This window comes from Mastomys coucha, unplaced genomic scaffold (genome assembly GCF_008632895.1).
Source record: "Mastomys coucha isolate ucsf_1 unplaced genomic scaffold, UCSF_Mcou_1 pScaffold18, whole genome shotgun sequence".
NCBI lineage: Eukaryota > Metazoa > Chordata > Mammalia > Rodentia > Muridae > Mastomys > Mastomys coucha.
This window is the reverse complement of record NW_022196900.1, coordinates 31,018,256-31,031,281: the sequence shown is the minus strand read 5'-3', so window position 1 is coordinate 31,031,281 and position 13,026 is coordinate 31,018,256. Positions and strand designations below refer to the sequence as shown.

Below are 13,026 nucleotides of genomic sequence, written 5' to 3'. Positions count from 1 at the left end.
AGAGAGAGACCTCTTGGCTGAAGACCTATGCCCTGCTGTTGCAAACCCCAAATGCCTTTGGCTCAGACAGGTCACCCAGAGAAACACAAACCACCCACCTGTTCTCTCAGCCCCACCCTCCTAAACTCTCCCAGCTCTGACTCTAAGCAGCTGGTTGTGCCAGGAGAAGGGGAAAGAAGTTCCTCTGGCTGGGACCCAGGGCAGAAGAGGAAGTTTCTCACCTTCCCCTTTCATGGTTTGTCTCTTTTTCAACCAATGATGTATATATTTAGAAAACTCAGAACCTATCATTCGCCACAAAGAGTAGAAAAGCTGTCCCTGAGCTGAGCCAAAGTACTGTTGCTGGACAGGGCAGCTCAGATAGAATGGATTTTCCCTTCTGTCTGAATTGACTGGAACCCCAACATTGACTAAGGTAAGGATGCTTTGATCCATTTTTAGAAGGATTAAATATAGATGTTAGAAAATATTGCCTTTGATATGCAGTTGGCCCCATATGTTGGAAAAACAAAACAAAACAAAAAGTTAGAAGGGTTTGATAGTATAAATCAGTTCCATTTGGGGATTGCTTAAAAGGTTTACAATAATCATGACTCTATAGAAGAAAAACAAAACAAAAGATAAAAGAGATCCCAGTTGGGGAAGCCAGAGACACTGGAAACAGCAGAGGAAAAAAGGACATCCTGTCCTATGTGACTGCAGAGGGGTCCTTGCTCAGGTACTTAGACCTTGGAAGAAAACAGTAGCTTAATCTGGCCAGAAGACTTGATCCTGTTTCTGCTGGCTGACCACTTTATCTGTGGGCAGTTGCCACTACATCCGCATTAATTTAAAAACAAACAGCAAACAAACCTGAATGACCCTAACCACCCTGCATGTTTTGAGAGTATACAATGCCCACATAATACATTATCAGGCACTTCTCTTGGAGCAGCCACATATCCAGTTTTGTAAAACTTTAGAATCACCCCAGCCAGCCTGCTGCCAGATGATGACCCAACAAAGCTATTCCAATACAATCGCCAAATTAGGGTCTTCAGATTCCATTGACCAGATAAGAGACATAGCAGGGGGTCTGTGATGATTAAGTGGATGCAGACAAGGTTCCCTGGCATGAAACCACAATGAGAGGAGATGTGGTCCAGGTGCTTCAATGGCCAGTCTGGCTCAAGGCAGCAAGAACTTATAGCTCAGCTTGTTAGCAGGTGCTGGCAATGCAGGAGTGCTTGTGGCCCTGGTGAAAGATGGACTGAGCAGCTTCAGCCCTCACTTCAGGGAGGGCCCCATTCCAGACTGTTGCTACCCCTGCACCTGCAGAAACTGCATCATCTAGTCTGGGGCTGGCAGGCCAGGAACCTCTTGCCTCTTCTCTGGCCAGTTCAATCCATGAGACTTGAAGACATACTGTACAGGAGCAGTTTTGTTCAGGATAAATTCAGGTATGCTGAGGCCAAAGTTGTTACCTTGGACTGTGTCTTAGTTAGGGGGTATATTGTTGTGATGAAATAACCTCACCAAAAAGCAAGCTGGCAAAGAAAGAGTTCATTTGGCTTATATTTTCATAATGCTGTTCATCATGAAAAAAGTCAGGACCACAACTCAAACAGGCTAAAGACCTGGAAACCATGGAGGAATGCTGCTTGCTGCCTTATTCTACATGGCTTGTTCAGATTGCTTTCTTATAAAAAACCCAGGATGACTAGCCCAGGGATAGCACCACCCACAATGGGCTGGACCTTCCCCACTGTCACTAAGAAAATGCCTTGCAATCAGATCCTATGTGGGGCAATTTCTCAGATGACTCTAGCTTGTGTCAAGCTGACACAAGTACAGACTGGCTGGTGGGGGCCCAATCCCTCAGTCAAGGGAGTTCAACACAAAGGCCTGAGCTTCTAGCATTTCCTGAACACTTTGCTGGGAAAAGGACAAAAGCTATCACTGTATTCATGGGCACTTGGTATGCATTTGCCATAGCCTATGGCCATGGTGCTCTCTTTATATAGAGAAGGGACTCCTCACCTCAGTCAGAGAGGAAATCAAAAACAGAAAAAAAAAATTATAGCCCTACTAGAGGCCAACAGCTGCCAAGAGAGGCACCCACTGTTCACTGCAAAAGGGATCATCAAAAGGAGACTCACTAGAGGCCTAAGGGAACAGGGCAACAGACTTGGCCACCTGGAAGGCAGCCCTAGCACCAAGCAGGCCTCTTGGTTAGCCTGCCTGAACCTGGATTGCTCAAGAGCCCAAACTTTATACAAGAAAACAAGTAGGCGAAAGGGAAGATGCCAACCAGAAGACAATGGATGGTAGTTCTTGCCAGATAAGACATTTGTACTCACTGCCATTATCAGAAGACTAATGATTGCCAAACTATCAGGCCACTTATCTGAGACTAGCAAAAAACGGATGAGTTACTCAGACCCAGATATTCCAGATATTCCAGATGGACTAGATTTGGGCAACAGCTTGGTCTTTAAGGCCAAAGTTTCCCTAAATCTGGCAAAGGTCCTAAATATTTATTGGAAACTACTTTGTGCCAAGAGGACACAAAGCTCAGGACAAGTGTAGTGGTTGGAATAGGCTTGGCCCCATAGATTCATGTGTTGGAATGCTTCACCTACTGGGAGTGAAATTATTGGGAAGTGTGTCTTTGTTGGAATAGGTGTGGCCTTGTTGTAGGAAGTGTGTCACTATGGGGGTGGGCTTTAATGTTCTTAGGATCAAGCTCTGTTCAGTGCAGAAGTAGTCTTCTCCTGGCTGCCTTCAGATCAAGATGTAGAACTCCCAGCTCCTCCTCCAGCACCATGTCTGCCTGCACACTGCCATGTTTCTTGCCATGAAAATAGTGAACCAAACCTCTGAAACTGTAAGCCAGTCCCAATTAAATAGTGTCCTTTATAAAAGTTGCCTTGGTCATTGTGTCTATTCACAGCAATGGGAACCCTAACTAAGACAACAGGTAACCTAAGTATCTCCTTGAGACCAAAGACAATTGAGCCAAGTTCCCACCTTTTGCCCTCTTGAAGTCGAGGTACATCCCATATCAAGACATTCATAAGGCAAAAATTACTAGCCACTCCCTCTTCAAGACCTTACAGGCCCTGCAACAGGCCAAGGAGGCTATTCATCAGACAGTTCAAGAAGCTGTGCCTTTTTCCATATCTGAGTCTGCCCACAAGTTCCAGCCTGGCAACTTTGTATAGGTAAAGAGGATCCCAATCTTGAACATGGAACCATCAAAAAAGTCCCATATCCTATACTACTCATCACCCCTACAGTAGTGAAGGTCACCATATTACCACATGGACCACCATATCCAGCTAACAAAGGCACAGAATATAATGACAGATGGCTTGTAACCAGGTCCTCTGATGCCCTAATTATAAGGCTGAAACAAGATGTCTAACTATGGTTGTGCTTTTTTGACATTCCATAAGGAAAGGCTCTAAACCCCTCAGAAGCCAGAATTTTTGGTATGGGAATCAAGAAAGGCTGGAACTGGAGAGCTCATATCCAATCTATCTACTGAGTCCCAACCCACCTTCCAAATCAATTTCTGTAAATGTTTGCATTCAGAGACTTCTGGGGGATGGTTCACCTACTCCTTGAAGAAGCCTGCCACTGGGACAGTAGGTCCATTTGTTAAAAGAATGGGTACAAATCTATGCAGTACTATGCCTCCCCAGTTGATTGGCCCTTGAGTTTCCCGAAGCTAAACAGATGCCACTTTTATTAATGATGTTATGAATTCAAGTTCTGAGGACACACTGATTCCTTCACTGCCTGTGGTATTCCTATCATCACTACTGTGGTCATAGGCAATACGATCTCACATCCGTAAAGGTTAGGTCCTGGCAGGAACCTGAAGATCATCACTGGGAAACCAGTAGAATCTGGGAGATCAGGTTTTACCTAAATGGTCTACATCATTTTTCTAGGTGCAAAGAAAACCTGTACCTAGAGTCATCTGGCCCTTTGGCTCCAAATGATCCATCTCGGGACCCTTGGAATATGATCCCTCTAAGTTAAAAAAATCAAAAACCTCCAATTTCCCCAATAATTCCTTTGGTAATCTCAAAGACAAATGTCCAAGAGGCAGTAGAAACCAGTCTGTCAGTTAGGATGATGGAAAGATACTAGCCTAATATCAGTTTCTTAGCTATTCTTGTAGACATAGGTCAAGACTACTGGCTGTTCCTGGACCCCCAATCCCCATATTGTGTTGTAATTAAAACTAATGAACAATAAGCTTTGCTTTTAAACCTAACTTCTGTAAATGGGACCAATCTAAGCCCACACTGGGAGACCTCCAAAGGAAGAGTGTCTGTTTAATGTCACCAAGATACCACATAGATCAGTGATTCTCAACTTTCCTAATGCTGTGACCTTTTAATAGTTCGTCATGTTGTGGTGGCCCCCAACCATAAAATTATTTTTATTGCTACTTCATAGCTGTAATTTTCTACTGTTGTGGATCAGAATGTAAATATTTGATATTCAGGATATCTGATATGTTAGACCCCTGTAAAGAGTCATTGGACCCGAAAAGTGGTCACAACCCATGGGCTGAGAACCACTGCCCTAATTAGTTCCCCCTAAGCAGATTTCTGTAGCCATACACAACAGATTAATTCTAGGAATAGAGTTTGATTTTAATTAATTAAGTTAATTCCAGGTCCCAGCAACTACCTTGTTTGTGTTTGCTTGTACTAATGGCTTAACCAAGTGTGGATCTTCTGAATTGTAGGTTGCACTGTAGTTGGAAAGCCAGTCCTACTTATGAGATTTAACGTTTAATAACTTAACAATGCTCAAGTTGACATGGATCCAGACCATCTAGAAAATTCTCTTTCCCATCTGGAAGCCCAGTTAGATTCCTTAGCTGAGACTGTTCTTCAGAATCAAAGAGGGCTGGGCCTTCTCTTTATTCGACAAGAAGGTCTCTGTATGGCACTGAGAGAAACTTGTTGCTTCTATGTTAATCAGTCAGGGGTAACTGGGGAAGTTTAGCCATGGTCAGAAACAACCTTCAGGAAAGTGAAATATCAAGAATCTAACAACTCAGGGGATTCTTTGTTCTTTTGTTCCCCCTGGTTACCTACTCACAGCCATGGTTGGTGTAGGGATAATGCTTAAGTGCATTGTATGAAGATATGTCTCAATTCTTCCTTGCCTACCTAAGGCATCTCTGATTGGTTAAAATAAAAGGCCTATGACCTATAGAAAAAGGCAGAATACAAAGTGGGACATCCAGCAGAGCGAAAGTAATTCTGGGAAAGAGAGATGTGCCAAGATTCATCACAAAGATGCAGAGGAAGTTGGATATATGAAACTGAGATGAGATGCCCAGCCATATGGCAGAAGTTAGATTAGTATAAATGGGATAATTGAGTTAGAAGCTAGTAATAACAAGCCTAAGCTAAGGCAAAGGCATAAATAAATAGAAATAGAGTCTTTGTGTAATTATTTGGACCAAGAAATTTGGCATAGAAAAGTCTGAATAATAACAGTTGGGCTATTAATTAATTTGCTCCTAGCTCTTACTGTAGGACTCTGCTTATTCAACTAACTAATTAATGATGTAATACAGAGAATTCAGGAAAACTACTATTGATACGAAGAAAACAAAAACCCTGACCCCAGATGAGTCGATGATTTGAGTCATGTCAAGACAACCAGTGGGGAATGTAGTGAGCCCCCAGACCTTAGCACAACTGATGCCATCATGGCCATTGGAACAAAACACATAAGCAGCAATACCTGAAAAAAAATAGAACAAATAACTAATCCATCAAAGCCCATAGTTCTTGGAAAGGCCCTAAATGTAACAACCTTATTTTTTGGCTTCTGTAGTTTCTACTTATGGTTAACTATTCTTGCTACCTGAGATGAGTCAACTCAGGATAATACCCAGCAACACAGACGTGCACATGTATTATACCACATAAACATCCATATATATACACATGAATATACACATATAAAGCATATATGTATGCAAACATAAACATACACATGTGCATATACACATATATCAAGAACACACATAAACATTCACATATAAACACAAAAGCAAAAATGTGCATGAATATACATAAATGTACATTCACATAACTATATACATGTACTTACACAAATGTAAATATACACATACACACAGATAAATGTATACATGTTCACACAAAAAATATAGACATAATCACACATAAACATATACATGTATGCTTATATAAATTTACATGTCTATATACATAAACTTACAAATAGACTCACACAGACATAAACATGTACACAAAAATATAAACACAAATATACATGCTTTAAATATAAACATGAAAAAAACCACATGAATATACACATATATACCCAGTTAATGTTCATATACACACATACATGAATATACTCATGTACACATTTGTTTCCGGAAATATTAAAAAAAAAATAGAACTGTCACATTCCCACACTTGTGCCTCTGCCCCAGCAGTCTAGCTGGCCATGCACTGGTAGGTAATTGCTGACCTGTTTTTATCTTGAGGAGACCTTCTGGACTGGAGCTCCCTGATCCGCCATTGAAACAGGGAGACACTCATAGCTACACCTCATCCTCACACTATTCCTGACCAAAAGAACCTAACTCTCTCCTGTTTCCTCTCTTCCTTCACCCAACCCAGAAGTCCCTCCTACTCACCCAGTAATTGGCTCCTTTATTCATTAGGGAATTGGTTCACAAGAAGTCACCTGAGTACTTGACTCATTCCTTGTCTGCAGCCCCTCCCAGGAGAGCAGAATTAGCATCAAAATAGAAACAACACCAGTCCCATCCACAACACATATTCATAAATATACACATACATACAAAGCTCTATAAATGTGAATAAATAAACATACATATATACATTCATGTAAATATACAGATATATACACACAAAATATACACATGTACACATGTAAAGAAACACTTGACATAAATAAATATACACATAAACATAAAAAGTACAAATACAAATGGATATACACATGTACAACACTAATGTGCACACATGTAAATATACACATGTACAAACAATTTTCACATATAAATATACATAAATACACTCATCTATACACACATTTACATATGTACTTACACACATAAAGATACACATATATATACTCTCTCTGTCTTTTCAGAATTCCTCTGGTAGCCTCAAACTGACTCTGACAATCTATATTAATCTTCTAGTTCCTTCTCATTCTCTGGCTCATTCTGTCTTTACCTGTGTCCAGCTTGTTCTTTCTTCAACCTGTCTCTGTAAAACTCTTATGATAAAACTTCCTCCTTTCTCCATTTTTTCTTTCTGTGCTCTCTTTAATAGCTTCCCTTACCTCTCTCTTCTTTAGAGAGTTGGGCATATCCTATTGGAGGCTTAGATTTTCCAAATCCTAATTTAATAAACAAAAACCTTAAATTTTTATCAATATGCAATAATTAACCAAAAGCCTTAAATTTCTAGCAACATACCATAATTCAACAAAATCCTTAAATTTTTATCAATATATAAAAATTAAACAAAACAACTTTAAATTTTTATCATCCCTGATCATAGCCAATAACAACTTTCTACCCTAGATGATAACAAATCAAATGAGCAAACCTATCTACGACAAGAACAACAGTCTTCTTATAATTGCTTCCTGCTGAATGGGAGCAAGGAACACCTGTTTGGGAACCAAGGGGGAAAATGGTCAGCCTGAAAAAAGCTAGCTACACCATTTCTTGCCAATTCTCTGTGTTATCTAGTCTCTGTATTGTCTGTCCAGTCTATGTATTGTCTAGTCTCTGTATTGTCTGTTGAGTCTCTGTGTGATTGCTCATTATGGCTAGCCCTTTTTCCTTGGCTAGGTTTTTACTACTGTGAACAGATACCATGACCAAGGCAACTCTTTTAAGGACAACACTTACTGGGGCTGGCTTACAGGTTCAGAAGTTCAATCCATTATCATCAAGGAAGGAATATGGCAGCTTCCAGGCAGGCATGGTTCAGGATGAGCTGAGTTCTACATCTTCATCTGAAGGCATCTATGAGAAGACTGGCTCCCACGTGGTTAGGAGGAAAATCTCATTTCCCACACCCATAGTGACATATTTTCTCCAAGAAGGCCACATGTCCTAATAAGCCAAGCATGTTCAAACCACCATATTCCACTCCCTGGACCCATTGGCTTATTCAAATACATGAGTCAGTGGGGCCATATCTATCCATAGCATAATAAAAAATACATTTAGTCCAACTTCCAATGTCCCCATGGTCTATAGCAGTATTAACAATGTTAAAAGTCCAAAATTCAAAATCTCTTTAGAAATTCATGAAATCACTTAACTGTAATCCTCAAAGCAAGGCAGGAAACCATCTGGGCAAACTCCAAACTCTGTATCTCCATGACTGTATCTCCAGTCTTCAGATTCCCCAACTCATTTTTCATCTTTGCTGACTGCAACTTCTTTCTCCTGGACTAGTTCTACTCCCTATTAACATCTTTCCTCAGCAGATATCTCATGGCATCTCAAACATCTTGGTGTCTCCAAAGCAACTTAAGCATTACAGCATCTTGGTTCAATGAATGTGATCCATACATGATCTTCTGGGCTCCTCCCAACTGCTCAAGTCACATCTTCAGCTCAGCCCTCTGTAGTACTCTAGGCTCTGACTGAATCCACTCCACTGCTGTAGCTGTTCTTTCTCAGAGATCATCCTATAGTACTGGTATCTCAAATACATTGCAATCTTCCACTGCAACTAGGCTTTACCAATAACCTCTCATAGGCTCTTTTCATGGTGCCAAGCATCAACTTTTTGTGACCCTTTTCAGTCCTGGTCTCTGCAACTGCAGAGACATCAACTGCAACTGAGGATGAATTATCACCAATGACCTTCTCTGGTCTCTCACAGTGTCAAGCTTCAGCTAGTCTCCATGACCCCTTTCAAAACCAGTACCACCTGGGTGATTCTTACACATGCCCAAGTCCAGCTACAGCATGAGAAACACCCTTAGCTATCTCTTGAACATAGCTTCTCTGTTCTCCCTGAAAACACTTCTCAGATTTCACTTCAGTGATGCTAGTCTCATTTTAATCACCAGTAATTTCTTAGCTCCAGCGAACCAGCATCAATTGCCTTTGTAATCCATTCTATTTTTTACTCTAAAGCCAGAGCCACATGTCCAAATTTGCCAAGCTCTGCTGTTTTCTGGAGATGAAACATGGCTCCCTTGTTCTATTATATTATCAACAGCTTTCTGTTTCCTAACTTGTTCACTGTCTATGCTTGGCAATCCTGGAACTTACTCTGTAGATTAACGTTGCACTCAGAGATTTTTATGACTCAGTCTCCTGAGTGCTAGGATCAAAGACTATACTATCACTCCTGTATTTAAGCTTTTCTCCACTTGTAACTTGCTCTATACCAGCCTGTCCTTGAACTCAGAGATTTGCTTGTCTCTGTCGTCTGGGATTAAAGGTACGTACTACCATGTTTGGATAAACTTAGCTGGGTGGTATCTTGCCCCCAAACCACCATTCCCTTAATCTGTTTATCTCTTTGAAAATAGAACTTAGCTCCATTTCACTTCCTGGTGTTCTTTTGTTATTTGAACCATGCATTTTATATTTTTCTTTTTCTCAGCTTGATCATTTTTATTAAAATACTCTTCATAACACTGAACTTTAGTAACCACACAACAGAATATACCAGGCTGTTTTAAGACTTACTTTGTCAATGCAATTAATCTAAATCTTTTCACTTTAGCCTCAAGCAGACTCTTCAGAGAATGGTAAAAGGCAGCCATGTTCTTGATCAAAATATCAAAAAGACAGTCTCTAGGCCACATGTAGTTTCTTCTCTATTGAAACTTCTTAGGTCAGCAACCATACAAAATTTAAATCACTCTCAAACGACACAGCTATACCACTCCTGGGCATATACCCAGAAGATGCTCCAACATGCAATAAGGACACATGCTCCACTATGCTCATAGAAGTCTTATTCATAAAAGTCAGAAACTGGAAACAACCCAGATGTCCCTCAACAGAGGAATGGATACAGAAAATGTGGTACATCTACACAATGGAGTACTACTCAGCTATTAAAAACAATAAATTTATGAAATTCTTAGGGAAATGGATGGATCTGGAGAATATCATCCTGAGTGAGGTAACTCAATCAAAACACACACACACACACACACACACACACACACACACACACACACACGGTATGCACTTTCTGATAAGTGGATATTAACCCAGAAGCTCAGAATACCCAAAATACAATCCACAAACAACAAGAAACTCAAGAAGAAGGAAGACCAAAGTGTAGATACCTCTTTCCTTCTTAAAAGGGAGAACAAAATACCCATGGAAGGATTTTCAGAGACAAACTATGGAGGAGAGACTGAAGGAAGGACAATCCAAAGACTGCTCCACCTGGGAATCCTTCCCATATTCAGTCATCAAATCCAAACACTATTGTGGATGCCAGCAAGTGCTGGCTGACAGGAGCCTGATATAGCTATCTCCTGAGAGGTTCTGACAGTACCCCATTAATACAGAAGTAGAGGCTAACAGTCATCCATTGGACTGAGCACAGGGTCCCCAATGAAGGAGCTAGAGAAAGGACCCAAGGAGATGAAGGGTTTGTAGCCCCTTAGGACGAACAACAATATAAACTAACGAGTACCCTCAGAGGTCCCAGGGACTACCAACCAAAGAGTACACATGGTGGGACTAATGACTCCAGCAGCATATGAATAGCAGAGGATGGCCTAATTGGTCATCAATGGGAGGAGAGGCCCTTCATTCTGTGAAGGTTCTATGCCCCAGTGGAGGGGAATGCCAGGGCCAGGAAGTGGGAGAGGATAGGTTGTTGAGCAGAGCAGGGGAGGGGGGGTCAGGGATTTTTTTATTATTTTTTTATTTTTTTCTTTTTTTTTTGGAGGGGAAACTGAGAAAGGAGATATCATATGATATGTAAATAAAGAAAATATCTAATAAAAAATTCACTCTCAGCAACACTATCTTCCATTTTCCTACTAGAATGGCCAGTTAAGCACCCCTTAATGCACTCCATGGTTTCCCAAATTCAAAGTTCAAAAATCCACATTCTTTCAAACAAATCATGGTGAGGCCTATCACAGCAATACCTGAGTCCCTGGTACCAACTTGTGTCTTAGTTAGGGTTTTACTGTTGTGAACAGACACTATGACCAAGGCAATATTTATAAGGACAAGTTTTAACTTGAGCTGGCTTACAGATTCAGGGATTCAGTCTATTATCAACAAGGCAGGAGCATGGTAACATCCAAGCAGAAACTGTGCAAGAGGAGCTGAGAGTTCTACATCTAAAGGCAGCTAGGAGACAACTAGCTCCCACATGGTTAGGAGGAGAGGCTCATTCCCCACCCCTACTCTGATATACTTCATCCAACAGGCCATACCTACTCCAACAAGGCCATACCTCCTAATAGTATCAGTACCTGGGCCAAGCATATTCAAACCACAACACCTATTGAAGTTGATTTACCATGAGTGTTTTTTGGAGAAATCAGTAACAGAGACACTCTGAAAGAGTGAAAACCTGGGCTATTTGCTTTGTAGAGACATTCATGTCTCAGCTGATAAGAGGTTTTTCCTAGTCAGATCTAATCCTTATTAAGTTTTATTGGTAACTATATGTTTTCATTCCCTTAGATAGATAAGTATAACCATACTCCAATCCTAAAACTATTACAAGTTTCCATTCTAATGTCAACACATCTCTATACTATTGGTTAGCCTAGTGCTTCAGGTTTTTGGATAATCCCCATGTCTCTCAGGTCCTGTTCCTATTTCACAAACATTAAGAAAATTTAGAATTAACAAAGCATGATTTAGTCTGACCCTAGGGAGTTTTACTCTTCCTTTTTGTTTAATAAACCTCTCATTTAAAGTTAGATAGGCTCTTTCTATAACTGCTTGTCCTATGGGATTGTGTAGTATACTTTTAACATACTTTATATACTAATATGCAAAGAATTGTTTCATCTTATATGATACATATGCAGAAGCATTAGCAATTTTAATTTGTGAAGATATACTCATAGTTGCCATTATTTATATTAAGTGTGTAATTATACAATCATTTTAGGAATTTAAAATTCCTAAAAATTTTTAGGAATTTAAAGCAGTTGCCCATTGAAACCGTAAGTGCGTATCAGTGGTATTTTGTATATACCTTTGTTTTCCAAATTCTGTAAAATGCAAAACATCCAACTGCCGGATGTTATTTCTTTTGATAGTCCTAGAACTACTACCAGCAATTAACAGAGTTTAGGTGCATAGAGAGCACATAGGACATTTTTTATTATTTCTTTGGCTTATTACCAAGTTGTAGAATTTTTCTTCTTTAAACCTTTACCATTAATATGATGTTTTTCATGAAATGTTGATGCTTCTAACCCATTTCCTATTTGTAATTGGTCAATTTCATCATTTTCTCAAGATAATGGACCTGGCAGACATCACATACAAAATGAACAGTGGCAGTCTAGTCCAGAATATACTGCAAGGTTCTACCAACTAGCCAAGTCTGTGGAAATGGCAAGAAACCACCAGAATATCATGAGAAGTTCTTTTGCAAGTTACTCTCTATGAAGTCATAACAAACAAAGGTCTCCATCATGGTGTAAGGCCATCCAGTGTCAGAGCATCAGCAGCAGAAACTAGTGAATAAACCAAAGCATGAGTTTTCCCACCATCTGTGGTCATATTTATATTCTTTCTAAACATTACATGTCATTTCATGTGTCTGCTTCAGCAAAACATCTTCTCACTTGTGTCTGCTTCAGCAAAACATCCCTTCATGAGTCTGTTTTAGCAAAATATCCTTTCACCTGTGTCTACTTAAGGAAAACATTCTTTCACATGTCTGCTTCAACATTCTTTCATGAGTCAGCTTTAGCAAAATATCCTTTTATCTGTCTACCCCAGAAAAACATCATTATAACCTACCT

General features: G+C 40.1%; 1 long non-coding RNA gene across 1 annotated transcript; it reads left to right on the top strand.

Annotated features, from left to right (window-relative positions):
* The first annotated feature begins 316 nt into the window (after positions 1 to 316).
* LOC116095353 lies at positions 317 to 12,763 on the top strand. The gene is made up of 2 exons (XR_004120565.1): positions 317 to 415; positions 12,516 to 12,763. It is a non-coding gene; the product is annotated as an uncharacterized LOC116095353 (long non-coding RNA).
* The last annotated feature ends 263 nt before the right edge of the window (positions 12,764 to 13,026 follow it).